The sequence below is a fragment of the Cydia splendana genome, chromosome 9 (assembly GCF_910591565.1).
Source record: "Cydia splendana chromosome 9, ilCydSple1.2, whole genome shotgun sequence".
NCBI lineage: Eukaryota > Metazoa > Arthropoda > Insecta > Lepidoptera > Tortricidae > Cydia > Cydia splendana.
The window spans coordinates 4,273,221-4,290,448 of NC_085968.1; the positions used below are offsets into that span (position 1 = coordinate 4,273,221).

The following is a 17,228-nucleotide window of genomic DNA, read 5'->3' on the forward strand; positions in this document are numbered from 1 at the left end:
GTTGACGGTTTTTCCGACGAAAAATTATTTTATCATTTTTATCAAACATCAAACGTCAAACATTTATTCAGCAAACAGACCACAGGGGCACTAGTCCGATGGCCGGATGCATGAAACCTGATAAAAAAAAGAAATTACCTACTCTATGGGGGTAAAGTTTGACCAAGTGAAATTCTGCAGCGATTTTGATAGCCCACGCAGTGCAACTGTTATTTATTTTATACGTCATAATTTCATAGAAGTTTGACGTTTAAATAACACTTGCACTGCGTGGTCTATCAAAATCGCTGCAGACTTTTCTTGCTCTAACTCTAGCTGACATTTGGTAGCTTCACTGCTCTTGGTCGGCCGCGGCTAAACTTGGCAAATTATGTGCAAATGCAAGAAAGTGGTACTTACAAAAAAATCATGAAAAAAACCTCATCGAAAAATAGAATGAAACTTTATAGTAGGATATTAGCTGCCTTTGAGCACAGTAAAAAAGTGGTCAGCCAAATCCTGTGCTGGCAGGTTCCTGTGTCCGACCAAATTTATGGCCACAAAGTACTTATCTATTTAATGTAGGTATCCACCTTTTTCCAAGCAATAGGTACTCAAAACCCCAAAAAATTCTCGAAGGTTTATACGAGTCGAAACATTCCGGCAACAGTAGGTAGGTACCTAAGTAACATTAAACCTGATGTTTAAACTCAAGCTGTATCTGCAGTGACCGTTTTACCACAGCTAGAGAGGAGTAAGTCGTAAAAACTGCTATTCTTGACACAAAACAAAGCTCAGCGTCATACAAACTTTCGACTTTTGTTGTGTTTGGTGTGCATGTAAAAGAAAGCTTAAAAAACCGGCAGAAGTGAAAACTCAAAATATTAAAATAACAGCGCCATCTAGTGCAAAATGTATGCAGCACTATGTATAATTGAGGTGTAACGCCATCTAGCGTTATTTCGTCGCATTACTTGAAACCCCTAAGCACATCACTGTTAGTACTCGAGTTATATTAGTACCAGTTAGAGGGAAACTCAATAGATGGCATTTAACACAAGAGCAGCCGATGCAACGGAGCCACGCCGTTTTGTCGACTAAATAGTGTTTAGTTTTAAGTTTATAAAATACATATGTATGTTAGTCTGTAAGGTATTTGTAATATGGGCCTTGTTGCCTGAATTAAATTTCTAAATAAAATAAATAAATAAATTAAATCTATAAAGAAAAACTCAATGACATTGTGATGGACACGTCTTACGAATCTTACCTGATCGCGAGTTTAACATTTTTTCCCCATTACAAAAAGTGCTCAGCGCCGCTAAAGAAGTTTTCACATCACCTAATCAGAAAATGGATTTTTCTTCCCTGCTAGGAGGGATCAAAGTGGCACTTTTCTGTTCAAGGACATTTCATTGCCAGTATAAAATATTAATATAATTAACTATGAAAATCGTATGTACAGCCTGGCAAAAAAGAGTAGAAATTAAAAAGTGGCCACACTGTAGTGTCAACACTAAGATTTTTTTATTTTCCTCATAGTTGATGTGAAAAGCAGTATGTGTCACACGGTATCAAAATTATTTCGTCTTGGGCGTTAACACTTGAATCCCTCATTACGCTCAGGATTCAATGTACGCCCTTGACGGAAATATATCATTTTGATCCCTTGTAACACAAACTACTATTTCACTTCAAAAAATTCGTGAGTGTCGTGGAACAGTTGGAACGAAGTTAAGAAAGTGTCGTGACGGGTTTTCGTGAAGGAAAAATCTTACACTTTTTTTGCCTAGCCCCCATCCGTACCGTCCGAAAAGGAACTTCGTTCCATGAAAGTCTCTACTTTTGAAAGATTTCTTATAGAAATCTCGAGGAATTTTTAAATAATATTTTTTGTGAAAACGTCGGCCCATCAACATCAGTTTCACAGGTATATTAGCGATTGACGTTATGGTGCTTCCATGTAGGCTCGATCCGAGTGGAATTTATACTTTTGACTGCCCAGTCCATCTACTCAGCGGAGACGGATGAAACATATTATTGTAGAGATAAATGAGAGTGAGTGACCCATTAAAAAAATATTTTGATCTTACTTATTCTTTATTATTTATTCGTCTCTGCTACAATCACAGTGGCCAAGACGCAAGAATCCGGGGCAACTTTTTTTAAAAAGAAATTCTCGACCTTCGTCAGTTGTCCGGGCGACTTCCAAATTAAATTTGCTTTACACTGTGTGAGTGTTCGAATGAAGCGTAATTTAATAAAGGTGATTTAGTAACTAACTGTGTACACTGTAGGTACAGTAAGGAGAAAAAATATTTATTAGGAGCGAGTAGGAGCTTTTACATTGCTTCTTTTAGTAGAACTCGAATTTGTAATAACAGTATCTTTACTGCTCATGTTTACCCTCAAAAAGGAGTTTCAAGGCTTTCAAGAAGCTTAATCGCGTATTTAAGTTTTAAGATTTACCTCCGACGTTTCGAGGACGGCGTTGTACCCGTGGTCTCGGAGAAGACTGGCTCAAGTTGACATCAACATCTTCTAGCCGTGCGAGTTTTTCGAACTACCCGCACTTTGTCTTGTTTATCAGTTCAACAACGCCGTCCTTGAAACGTCGGAGGTAAATCTTAAAACTTAAATTCGCGATTAAGTCCCGTTGTGCAATTTAATAATGTTTAATAATCGTGAAAGTTTCAATCAGTGTTTTTCAAGAAGCTTGTTGATGGTATGCAAACGGTAGGCATTTTCCGACAGACGGCGACTCGCCCCCCAAGATGGGCCTCAAAGCGACATCTAGAATGGTTCAAGGGCAACTCCGGTGTGATGAGGGTAGAGAGGTGTCACTGGACATATTATAGCCAACTCGCCACGTACATTTCCACATCAACCCTCGACAGTGTTGCCAGATTAAATCTGAAATATTCAGTAGAAATAAAATCGGTTTAGCAGTAGATAGGGGAAAAAAGCAGTAGATTTAAAAAGTGATGTCTGCAATAGGTAAAATTGAAAAAAAAAAATTTGATTCTCTGACCTGACACCAACGTCCCATAGAAAATTTGTTTTTTTTTTCCATTTTCTGCTGACAAACTGGGTGTGATTGAGTATAGCTGGCAAATCAAATTGTCAGTAACAGTAAAATGAAGAGTATCATTCTGTCTCTTACTTCTGTTATTATAATTAATAAATGAGCAAAAGTTTTTTTTCTACTCATCATCCGCTTGCCTTTATCCCATTCATTTGGCGTCGGCGCAGCATGTTTTTTTCTTCCATACGTCTCTCTCGCCCGTCATCTCATCATTCACTTGCGTTCGTTTCATATCATCTCTCACACAGTCCATCCACCGTTTCCTCGGTTTTCCTCTCCCGTTACTTCCCTCCACATTCATTCATAATACCTTTCTCGTCACATGACTTTCATCCCTCTCCATCATATGCCCATAAGACGCTAGGCGATTCGCTCTTACTTTTTCTACTACTATGGGTGCAACTTTCAGGCTTCCTCTTATATACTCATTCCTTATCCTATCCATTCTTGTCACACCCCACATCCATCTTAACCTTCTCATTTCCGCTACATGCAATCCCATCTCATCCGTCACCTTTAGGGCCCAACACTCTGATCCATACATGACGACAGGTCTTATGATGGTTTTATAAATTTTACCCTTCAATAGAAGAGGAATACGAGCGTCACAAATGGTTCCCGTGACCTGTCGCCATTTCATCCATCCTGTGCTAATCCGGTTTTTCACGTCACGGTCAATATCGCCATCTCACTGAACCAGCTAAGCGAACCGAGGTACTTGAAGTCGGAGCAGACCGGCAACTTAACGCCATCGAGTTCCGTGGCAGCGAAACTGCCGGAGAGACCGAGACCGCCGAAATCGCAGAACATATGTTCAGTTTTAGATCTACTGATCTTCAGGCCAACATTCTCCAGTTTTCGCCGCCATTTCTCAAGTCTGCTCTGTACCTCGAGTCCGTCTTCACCCACAAGCACAATATCATTAGCGAAAAGCATACACTAGGGAGCATCCTCCTGTATGTCCGAAGTTTTTTTTTTTCTACTATTACTATACCATTCATTTGCCAGGCTATAGTGGCGACGACGCCGACCAATACTATAAAAAAATACCAATCTACCTACCTAACACAGATATAGTAAAATGAAGCCTAATCACACTATAGATAAAAAATAACCGCGGTTTCAGAAAACTTCGTAAAGGCTAGACGACACGATACGACGGTATAAAGTAACTAGATGATCCGGTCACGACGAATAATCATTCGTTTTCGAAAAATCAGTAGCTCAGCAGCAAAAAGCAGTAGATCAGTAGATATTTTTAAAATCAGATAGATCTACTGCTTAATCAGTAGATCTGGCAACACTGACCCTCGAGAACGCAGCCCTCGCGACTCCACCTAGCGGCCATATCTGTCCTATATAATCGTAACAGACGCGTTTTGTTAGAGAGTGAGTCTTCTGTACCTAGTACTATTATTTATTCCGTACTCGGGTTCGTGGGGTGCACCCACTAAGCTTCTCGGCAGAACAAGTTAGAGCCTGGTAAAAAAAAACCTATTATTCCTAAATGTCATGTTTATATTTTATATTACAAAGCTTTAAGCTTCTTGGGTAGTTCCTAATTCGGTCCAATTCTCCCTGAAAGCGTCAAATATTATGTCCAAGGTACATACTTAGATTCCCTTTCCCGACCGGAATTACCATATTGTACAGAATATTTGGTTATAACACCTTAGCCTCTCCATAAGCAATTACGAGAGTGAACTTACGTACAAATTAAAGCAAGACATGCAAATCTCACGCAAAACCGGTGTATTCGAACGAGGCTAGCACGATGAGTAGCTACATGATAAAAATAAAAAATAAACATTTTTTTTTTATCTAATCCACGATTTTACATAGAGTCAGACCAAATGAACTTTGCAGCGCAATAATTTGACAGTGAATTAAAGAACTATATATGGCAATGTTTTTTAGCAGTCAGTAAACGTCATTCTCTATGGTATGTGTTTGTTGTGACGATTACACAATAAACAGTACGACGCAACTACCCGCTAGCTTCACTCCGTGGAGAAGTGTCATGGCGAGTGGGTAGCTGGCGGAGTGCACGAGTGATAACAGTTGTTTCATTTGATCACCCAGTACACAACGGAGCCTGGACGTCACAGATGGCGACGAGGGTAAAATATTACAAAAAAATACGGAAAGGAAAGGTAACGGTGGCGGAAAAAAAAAACAAATCTAAGGTATGGAAATCCTAACCTAATAGCTACCGTATTTGTCCATTTCCTCCCGAGCTGCCGATTGTATTCAGGTAATACAAAATTTTGGGCGAGGTGATATTCTGTGTAACGATTGACGTACGGTTGTACATAATACGAAAATATTAAAACTGCAACGATTTTGTTAGGCGGTACTTACGTAAGTAGGTTATGAAATTCCAAACTCACGTAAGAGGAGTATTAAAGAAACTAATGCAGAATTTAAATATTACTGTAAAAACGTAGATCTAGTACCTATACCTAATTTTATAGTTTTGTTTACAATCAATGTTAATAAAAACAATTATGTATATGCACAGTTGATTTTGTCGACTGTTTTCATAAGAACAGTGGTTAACTTTACAACTATTATTGAGTAAATAATTGATGATACGTAGCTCGGGAGGAATGTTTACTAAGCAAAGAAGAAATATACGCGTGCTTATTACACTAACTCTTTGACAATGGCTACTGTGCGTGAGCCTGGTTACCAAATGTAAATCCAAAAGTGTAATCAATGCAAGATAGATCAATAATTGGGGTCACTACAAAAAATAATGTAAGTACTCATGTTACATTATTCCTATGATGTGGCACCGACGTATTAGCCATGAATTTTTCCATGAAATGACAGAAACGAATATGCTGATGGTTTGCGTGTTACAAATACAGATGGTTACATGGTTTATTTTCTGACTCAAAATCGTATATTAGAATTCATATGATATAAAGGGTAAATAATCAAACTACCTAGGTAGTAGGTACACCTACTCAGATGAAGATGAGTGATGTGTGTGATGTGATGACTAATTATAATTAAGTGTAATTAAACTTACAATAATTAAGGATGCCAAAACGCTTAGGTATGCGGTTGAGACAATACATACATTAGAAATTATACATAGTCTCAGCACCGATACATTAAATCAAAACAGAAACAAATAACTAAATACTGTGTGTAGGTACCTACACATTATAAAATAAAAACAATAAGTATTCGAATTAACCGTGATTTTGATCGCTCTCAATGACAGTTTGCCTGATGTTTAATTTGTTGAGGCTAACTAATTAAGTAAAACTAGTAGATCAAAGTTGTAGCTTGAACCACTTCATTGATCTACCCAAGAGTACACATTTATTGTACTAATTGAGCACTAAGACTCAAAAGACCAAAAACCTAGGTCTTATCATTTAGAAACGTTAAACGTAACGATAAAATGGTAAAGGACCTAAACATTCGAACTGTACTCTGGTGTACTCAGTATTTCATGGGATCATGGTTAGAATAATGGAATTCCATTGGTTCGTTGGAAGATGTTTGTTGAAATTAAATGACATACTTACCAATGGCAGGATATAGGAAGCAGACATACAAGGTGTATACCTATGTTTCAGGTTTATAAAATATGTTGCAAGTAATTGAAATAAACCGAAGAAAAAGTGTACAAGTACAAATAATAATATTTATGTGACAGTCTGACAGTAATTATTGTGGAAGTAATAATACAATACTTACTGGTCACAATTCAATTGACAAATCAGCTTTCAATTAGTAAAGTGTTAGGTTATTTACATAACATAAATTGTAATTATGATTCTTCGCATAAGTAAGTTGCTAGAATAATATTACATTCGATATTATATTTGCTGTGTTACTTTTTGAGCAATAAAATTAATAAAATAAATATTTGGATTAATTGATGTCAAGATTATATTATTCAAGTATTATAATTAAAGAACGATAATTAGATATGTATGCAATGCAATTAATAATAATAATGGTCAAATAGGCAGGTAAATCTTAGTAGGTACCTAACAAATTAATAATATATAAATCTATTTATATAGATTATTGTTTGCTTAACCTATTCATAAGTAAAACTAATCATACTTGACGTGGTACCTCTACAACGAATGTAACATTCCTACTTTATTTGACCTTGGATTATCTTCAACTATTTTAAATTGCATTATATATATTAACATCATACAAGACTAGTAAAACAGAGTCAATCAGTTATTGCCAATAAGTAACTAATGTCCAAGACGCTTGGCAAGCTTACAATGTTATTGTACCTAAATCATGAAATAGGTATTAATTAGGCAAATATTATATTGTATGCTAATGAAAATACCTGGAAATGTGTAAGCATCAAAAGGAAAAGTAAATCTTTGAGTTATAAGCAATTGAATAAAAAACTCAAAACTGCAAATAGGAGAAGGAGAGGGACTGACACCTAAGAAGAAATTGTAAAAGTAAAATAATAGTTTTACAGATTTAAAGGCTTGCTAGTGTTGGAAAATATTTATTATTTAACTGTTGTAAAATGAATACATCCACACCTCGCCGAGTTTCTTACGCCGGTTCTTCTCGGGTCTGAGGTTAACCTTTCCGAACCGGTGGTAGTATACCTAGATTGGAAAAATAAATTAACCTAGCGAGTATAAGATAATACGATAAACTGAACTATTGTTGCATGATAAATATATAAAGTAAAATAAATAAATCATTATAAAAAGGGAGAGATGTGACGATTACACAATAAACAGTACGACGCAACTACCCGCTAGCTTCACTCCGTGGAGAAGTGTCATGGCGAGTGGGTAGCTGGCGGAGTGCACGAGTGATAACAGTTGTTTCATTTGATCACCCAGTACACAACGGAGCCTGGACGTCACATTTGTCAAAATCGTTTAAATATTCGTTGTGTTTTGTGATGAACGGGAAATCATGGTGAAACCTTACAAAACCGGCGTGCGGGAGTTATTTTTCCGCATGACGGATAATTTTACACTAGTAAAAAATCAGCACGAGGCGATTCAAGCTCAAAATAGACAATGTTTACAAAATTTGGAGTTGATGACGGGTAAGTGGAATGAAACATCTTAATACTTGCACCATATGTAGATAATATAATATTGGTTTATTAGACTAAGGTTTCACAGCAAAATGAACACACCTAATAGGTATAGGCATACTTACCTTATGAACTTCCTCTAACATTTCGAGAAACTCATTGGTACGAGCTGGGTTTCGAGCTCGAACCCACAATTTCACAAGTATCAAGACTATTTAATCCATTTTCTGTGGTGTTGTCACATACTGATTCCTAAAAGCTACTTTTTATTTAGCGCTGCAGACTTTCTGTGGTCTGAATCTACTTAGTGCTGGTCAATTAGTGCTACCTAATCAGACATGTGGGTCATTTGCAATTTTTTTGTACCTTTGTCTAATTTTTACTTAACATTTATAACGAAAATTAACCATACAAAAATGCAAATTTTTATAGCTAACATTCGCAACGAAACTGAGAATGTTAAGAAAAAAATAGACAAAGGTACAAAAAAGTTGCAAATGTGACCCATATACATACACTAGCTGTGCCCGCGGCTCCGCCCGCGTGGAATTCGGTCTGTGTCAGTAAGCGGCTAATTTCTAATCCTAATTTCTCTCCCTCTCCCCTGGAGGCGGAACTTGAAGTAAAGTTGACAGATAGATATGCTAGAGGACTGTAGTCCAGATAAAATTTTTACAATTAGGTACCACTAAATAAAACTACACTCCAAAATCAAGAGTTTTTTTCGCCCTTATTCAAATTTTACACGTGATTTAAACGACAGAGTAGTAGTAGATGTATATCGGACGATACAGTAAGGTATAGGCGCGCGAGCGAAAGCGAAGCGGCCTGCCTGGCTAGAACGCCACCCACTCACCGTGGTCTTCTTCAGACTCCTGAAGAAGACCACGTGCCCCTTGTAACCTCAATGCGTTGCGAGACATTCGCTAATGATTCGATTTTTTTCGGGAAGGCATGGTAATGCGTATAAAATGCGAGTCCCAAATCGTTTGACTCCGCAAACGACCAGTGCCGGATTAAGATATTTTGATGCCTTAAGCATTTTCAGACCATGGTGCCCCCTCTCCCTAGGGTCATCGAGATTACATCGAATTTTTTTGGTAAGTTGAGTGACGTTCATTGCCGCATTACAGCTGAGAATGGAAATCAGTCACATAATTTTATCACGAAAATTGACAGTACTGCAGCAGTAACGTCGTAACAGACTGATGCTGCTGCAGTCGCCATATATTTAAAAGTTAGTGAAAACGCGAGCGAAGCTAGCGCGAAAATTTTTCGATATAAAAACGCAATTTGATAGACAGTTGTACATTTTTACTTTTAGTATGGAAATCAGTCACATCATTTTATCACGAAAATTGACAGTGCTGCAGCAGTAACGTTGCAATAGAGTAATGCTGCTGCAGTCGCCATATCTTAGAAAGATATTGAAAACGCGAGCGAAGCGATCGCGATAATTTTTCGATAGAAAAACGCAATTTGATAGACAGTTATACATTTCTACTTTTAGTATGGAAATCAGTCACATAATTTTATCACGAAAATCGACAGTGCTGCAGCAGTAACGTTGCAACAGAGTAATGCTGCTGCAGTCGCCATATCTTAGAAAGTTATTGAAAACGCGAGCGAAGCGAGCGCGACAATTATTCGATAGAAGAACGCAATTTGATACACAGTTGTACATTTTTACTTTTAGTATGGAAATCAGTCACATCATTTTATCACGAAAATTGACAGTGCTGCAGCAGTAACGTTACAACAGAGTAGGTAATGCTGCTGCAGTCGCCATCCGAATGTCACCTTTATCATATGTTAGCAACATGTTGGCGCGTCGGTTTGCTCACTGTTCTGACCAAGCCAAAATTACTCTGTTCAAGGCATACTGTCAGGCGTTCTACACTAGTCAGCTGTGGTACCATTTCACGAAACGATCGTTCAACAGACTCCGAGTACAGTACAACAACGCGTTTCGTGCAATGTTACATCTACCGTGGCGGTGTAGTGCGTCTGGTATGTTCGCTGAGAACAGAGTAGATGACTTTTACGCTATAATGCGTAAAAGGCACTGGTCGTTTGTCGGGAGAGTGAGCGAATCGACGAACAGCATTGTAAATGTAGTATACACAACTTGCTACGTACTGTGTGAGCGAGATTTCCGCTGCACCTATTTAATTTAATTAGTACCTACTTTTTAAGTTATAGCTTTAATTTATAAATAATATTTAGCATGTAATTATTATTGTAATGTAATGGGTTCATACCTAAATAAATAACATTTTTATTTATTATTATTTATTTATTTATAATGTAATTGTAAACGCGAGCGAAGCGAGCGCGAAAATTTTTCGATATAAAAAACGCAATCTGATAGACAGTTGTACATTTTTAACTTTTAGTTCCAACCAGGCGCGAATCCAGGATTTCATACAGATAAGGGATGGGACAGTTTTCTATCAGCCTATCTTCGCATAGGCTGATACCCATCATAGGTTGGTTATTTAAGGGTTGGTAAGGGTCTCAACCCTTAAATATCGAGCCCTATGCGAAGCTAGGCTGATAGAAAACTGTCCCATCCCTTTGCTGAGGCGAGGTTGTTTTCATACAGAAAAGATGCAAGAAAGCAGAGCTTGGAATTGACCAAGTGAATGTGAAGTGTGAGCAAGGCATAAGGCCCAGCTGCGAAAGAGGAAAGCTTGGATTTGGATCCACGCCCAAGTGTAATTAAGGCAGAAGATCAACTTTGCCATAAGGCAGAAGACCTCGCATAAGACCTTACGCCGAACTGCAAAAGAGTGGCTTGAAATCGAATCTATACATGTAATCACGACTCTTCTACTGCTCGCTCTTTGGCTTCACTCGAAAGCGATACTTGATAGGATGCTTTTAGTTTTCGGCTTTCACGGGACCCCTTTTATAACACTTTGACAGTTAGGTCTCAGGATCACGGCTAAGGAGCAACTCGGCTTGGCCGACAAATCTGGCGTGCAAGAGAGCAAAATTCGCTATAAAATCGGTAACCTATGTCGAAAAAATCGGCTGGCCGCAAGCCCGAAAGCAAGATCTTTTTCCATGACTTTAAGGGCCTCCGCGTAAGGTCAAATCGAAAGCCTACGTTGGAAATGTTCTTACGTACCCTCACTCTCTTACTTGATCCCTACGACCCTTCGTTATTAGATGGGTACTTGTACACGTATAAAAGTTTCATGTAGGTACCTACTCCACGACGACTGCAATGCTGATGCAGCCTGCGCGTTTTTTTGCCTACGGTTTTGGTGCCCCCTAGACGTGGTGCCCTAAGCAAGTGCTTATTTTGCTTAAAAGGGTTAATCCGGCACTGCAAATGACAGAGGTCAATGTTTTTTTTTTCAAAGTACCCACCTTCGTGGCCATTATTAACTGCTTAAAGGAGGCGATACCTACGTATGAATATGGATTTGATATGGGTGAGATATAATTACGATTAGGTATAATTCATGATGGAGAAAATTTATAATTTTAAATAATTATGCAATTATACGCGCGTTGATATGTGTGTTTATTTTACCACTACATTCATCTTATACGAAGTTACATATGTCTTTGCCACTACGTAACTATGTAAACTAATTTTTTTCTTGACTACTTAATGTTTACTCAGTTCCCCAAAAGATGGCACTGTGCAATGAGGGGCAATTAATTTTCTGTCGTTTAATATCGTTTTATTATTAATTTATTAAATCAACATAATTATTCAATTCTTTTTGTTGATATCTGTACCCCCTATTCTAAACTTAGAGTTAATTTGGCAAAATATTTCCTCTGTGGCTTATTCATGTTACAACGTATTAAATTCAGCGCCATCCGTTAGTTCACCAGGGTATATACTCATAGTGGTAGCACATATTTGAAAAAAGTTTGCCCCTCCTTCCTAAGTAGCGCCATAAGATTCAGGGGCAAACTTAAGTCAATCGTGTGTTGTGGCTACCCCCCCTTTTAGGGGTTGAATTTTTATGGCCTATAACCTGGCCGGGGATTTTCTCGACAGATTAGTAAAGTTTTCATCAAAATCCGTTCAGCCGTTTTCACGTGATGCGCGTTCAAATAAACAGACAAACAGATAAACAGACAAACAGACAAAAATTCTAAAAACTTTTGGAATGTATTCTGTTATCGATTCTAAGTATCCCCAGCCAACTTTTTTTTCAAATATCTTCCATGTACAGACTTTCGACCCTCTTCAGCTTTATTGTATGTATAGATACTTACGTATGTGTACAGCATATTTGTATTGCAAGTATCTCAAAAAGTCTCTTATGAAGAAGTTAAAGTGAGTATGCAGACATTTTTGAGCACTTTGGCCGCTCGTTTATATTTCCACCTCCACCGCCACCAAATGTGCGACATGTGTCTGGAGTCAGGCAACGGGATATTGATGACCTAAAAAAATACATATCAAACTGATAGACAATTACTTTAGCCAATCACTTTCAAACACAACGTAATTGTCCCGCCATCTTCAATATTTGTGAGTTCTCTTCCACCTGGCACATAGTGCAGGAATGTCCCCTCACAAAATATATGGGCAATGTGAATGACTTCAATATCCTGGCTGAAGAAGCGGCTGCTTACCTGAGTAGGGCGAAATTTTAATTATAAGTTGTTAGCATACTTACTTAATATTTTTTTGTATCCAGTGACAAGTAACGAAGCCATACGATAAATAAATAAATAAATTCCACCTGGCGGGCGTATTTGTCGTACCACCCCAAATACGCCCACATCTGACCGCGAGACTCGGGCAATGGTTGGTTGGTGGTTGGTTGGTTATTCACCTTTGGGCCACAGTATGAATAACCCCCTGCTGCCGCATACTTAATAAACCTACTGTTTCCTAATTTTTTTAAGCATGCTAGCCACGCTCCCCGTAATCTGCCTTCCAAATATCTATCTCAACCCCCAAAGATATCCACAATCAGGGATCCAACAACAAATCTTGAGTTTTAGCAATTACCATGTAAATTTGAGAAGTTGGCGAAATAATTTAAACCGGATTCAACAAACAATTTATATGTTAATTCTGGAGGTGTGGGCCGGAGTGAATTAGTCGACTTGCGAGATCGTAGGGCAGGCATTCTGTACTTTATGAGTGAAGAAATAAAATAAATAAGTTTACGTCGAGTAAGAGAAACTACGGGACAAGAAAAACACTTGTAGGGAAAATAAACAGTTCTAGAGATACTTAAAGTCCTTAAATATGTTAAAAACTAAATCCAACGATAAATCAAAGGACTTTGCTCATACGGTTTCTCTTGCCCCGAGTTTGTTTGAATATAAAGCTACATAGGGTAGGTACATTTATTATTTGTATTTATAAAAGGTCACTTACGTCTTAAAATCGAATGCAGCTCGATATTTGAATCCGTTTCGAGGATCTATAGTTATTTGTGCTCGATTTCGCTGATCTGCGATCTCGACTCCACAATCGCGTTCGCGGCTTCGCGCTGCGATTCGCGCACGAGGGTAGCGGGGGCTGTAGGTCTAAGGTAGGGATGTTGCGGATGCAGATTTTTTGACATCCGCGGAGGCGGATGTCAAGATTTGGTTAAAAAACGTCAAATATTACATTTTTAGCATTTTTTATTTAAAAAAAACGAAACGTTTAGTATTTGAGCAAGAATATAGGTGCGTTTTATTTAATAAACAGTAACTTGGCTGACTTTTCGGGATCTAGACGATTTCGTTATATATAATGACGAAATTACCTAGCACTTACGCCGCCGGCGCCGCCGCTAATACGTTCCTGTTACCGACTTGGTCCACATCCGCATCATGCGGATGCTCCGCATCGATTTTATGCGGATGCGGATGTTGAAAATCATGCGGATGTTCCGCGGATGCGGATGCGTATATCCGCAACATCCCTAGTCTAAGGCTGCGACGAATGTTTTTTATAAGTTCTTCAAAAGCCGGGAGCTCTGTAGCTAGGTCTTCTCCTTCTTTCTCTCCGTACCTCTTCCCATTTCATTTGGCGTCGGCCTTCTGAATATGCTTCCGCCATTCTGTCATAGTAGGTTGCTGGTATTTTTTTTTATAAGTTCTACAAAAGCCGGGAGCGCTGTAGCTAGGTATTCTATAAAAATTACTCCTAAATTGCTGATGGATTAGAAAAAAGGTACTAAAATTACCAAGAAAACAGCAAACAACAGCGAGGAGCGAACCTTTATTGATCAAAGTTAATTCTATCAATTCGTCGTTAATAATTTCATTACTAAATCCCTCCTTAACCATTCTGAAAGACGGCCCCTAAGGTCCGACCTAATTGCATAAATATGTTTTGAATTTTAAATGCCTGGTAAGACTTTTCAGAGGTAAATTTTATTATTCTTTCATTATCAACTTTGGCCATTAGTTCCCTCTGGGAATGCCCGGACTGGACTGAGGGACGTTACCAAAATAGGGACTTAAGTACCTCTCTTACCAAATTAGACAATTTTATTGTTATTCGATACAAGTTTTATGGGTGTGGCAACAACTTTTAAAAATTAGGGGAGATGTAAATAAATAAAAAATAAATAAAAATGATTTATTCAGTAACTTAATAGCTTAACAATGTGCAGGTTGGTGTCTCTTTTTAAGTATACAAGATACCTGTGTCAAGAGACACCGCTCTTCCTTACTGGTTTGCTAAGTAACAAAACAAAACAATCAGTTAAAAGAAACAAAAATATAACTAAAATTAAAATATTCAAATTAAAATTAAAATTAACAATACCTACATAGGTTAACCTAACAGGAACCATAAATTTAGTATATTATGAGTAACAGAAAAGTACTAAATATCTAACTATAGGCCACTTGTGTGTGTGTGTGTGTGTGTGTGTGTGTGTGTGTGTGTGTGTGTGTGTGTGTGTGTGTGTGTGTGTGTGTGTGTGTGGTTGCCTGTGTGTGTGTGTGTGTGTGTATGTGTGTGTGTGTTACATTATTGTAACTAATAAATCTTCTATTTCTGTGTAGTTTTTAGTTTCCTTTTCCTTGTGGACCTTGTTGAAGTATCCTCCCGACTATACCTAGTATTTTTATGTCTCCGCAAAGTCACATTCCACACATACAGTTTTCTCACCGATAGGAGGTCACTATCTTCATACAGCTTATCGGTTGGGAACCTGTACGGTTTACAATACATAACTTTGAGCAACTTTGAGTAAAGCTCGTTGAGCTCTTTCTAATTGAAGGAATTTGGTTTTAGTGGCTCCACCCCAGACTGGAATGCAATATGTAAGAACCGATTGTGCTAAAGAAATGTAAATTTGGTTGAGGAGTTTTTTGGTGGCAATATGTCTTAAATTTTTGAATGTCCATATGAGTTTGCGAGTACGTGACATGATCAGCTCTGTGTGCATATGCCATGTTAGTCGCTGATCTATCATAATGCCGAGGTATTTAACATAGTCAACTTTAGTGATAGTTGAACAAGAGCAGTTCGTTTGATTTAAATCGTTACAATTGTGAATCCTGATTGTATACATGTGGCCTGGTTGTGTCCTGTTGTATTTTGAGAAACATATATAGTTTGATTTATCCGTGTTTAGGGTGAGAAGGTTTGCCTGAAACCAGCGGGCAATTTTGGCTAGTCCAAGTTCCGCATACCTACGCACATCATCCCAGGTATCGCCATAGAAAACAACCGCTGTGTCATCAGCGTAAGCATTGATGGACCCTTGCTCGATAGGCAGATTGCAAAGTTGGTTCATGTATATTAGAAAGAGCGTGGGACCTAATACGCTCCCCTGGGGAACTCCATATGTTACATCACATTTATCACTTACATGTTTCTCTATTTTGAGTCTTTGCCTGCGATTTTGAAGATGATGTGAAGATGTGGGTATAATGATCCCCTTAAGGGAGAAACTTTACTGTGTTCACAGTTGGAGACAAAAACACAAGATTTAGGTCTTTATGAATAGTCCATTTACTTAACTAAGTAACTGCATACTTATTTCTCGTGTTTTTTTATATATTTCAATAATTATGTTATGTTTTCTAAAGGTTTAGTAAAGGATCATTTTCGGTATGTATAAAACGATCTCTAGGGTAGAGTTAAAATAATCACAGATGATTCCTTTGTAATATCAAGATTTCTTCGTCTTAATCATTTAAGTCAGTCGATTCCAGCGTTTCTTTATTTTCAGAAGATGAGTGCTATTTTTTTTTCTATATTGGCCTTATTTTTAACGCCGTCAGGGTCACAGATTTTGCTTGCTATTTTAAAACGCAATCCATAATTTAATCGCATTAAGAGCCCTTAGCATTTCTTCCTAAGGTAATTTTTTCGGAAGTAAGTGGCTTTGCGCACATAAATTCGCGACATGATATGTTATGGCCGTACAGGAAATGCTCATAGTAAATTACTTAGGGGGTAAAATGATACCAGGGATCATTTTACGCCTACGAATAGGGATCATTTTTATCTCAAACACCAAATTTGAAAACAACGATAAAAATATAACTATCAAAAAACTAGCGTCAGTATAAACATCGTTAAATTATAGCTAAACATCATTTAGATCCGACAGTGAAACACAATTTGAATAAAACGTAACATGCTAAAAGTAATGGAAATCGGAAAATAGGCATACCGTAGATTAGACATATATTTCTTAATTATTTCCTAATAAAATCTCGCTGCATGCTGGTACCGTCATGACACTTTAAGGCCGTTCCCTGAGCCAGAAATGTAAAAATACCCCAATAATTATCCTATTTTTCTAAGAAACGGTGATATTTGTAGACGTGGGAAAAATATATATAATTCTTGATTATATTATCTTTAATAACACAGCTTTCGATACACGATTCATAACACTTCGCTCGATACAATTTATTCCCAAAGTAACCTCCAATTCGAATTTTTACTCCAACTTTACTCGTTTCTTTACTATGTGACACTATGAAACAAAAAAAGGAGAAAAATCAATCATAACTATAACAGTAATTTGACAGCTTTAGAAAAACGATAATTAGAGGCAATATTTTTAAAATAAATAAACATCAACTAATTCTATCGTAACAAAATATCGACTCCGGCCTGCATGCTCTATCTCCGTCCGTCTTTCGAAATGAGACAGT

The 17,228-nt window shown here is 37.7% G+C and overlaps 1 long non-coding RNA gene across 1 annotated transcript in view; it reads right to left on the reverse strand.

Annotated features, from left to right (window-relative positions):
• Nucleotides 1–17,228, reverse strand: part of LOC134793414 (uncharacterized) — a 314,149-nt gene that overhangs the window by 135,201 nt on the left and 161,720 nt on the right. The window lies entirely within an intron of this gene.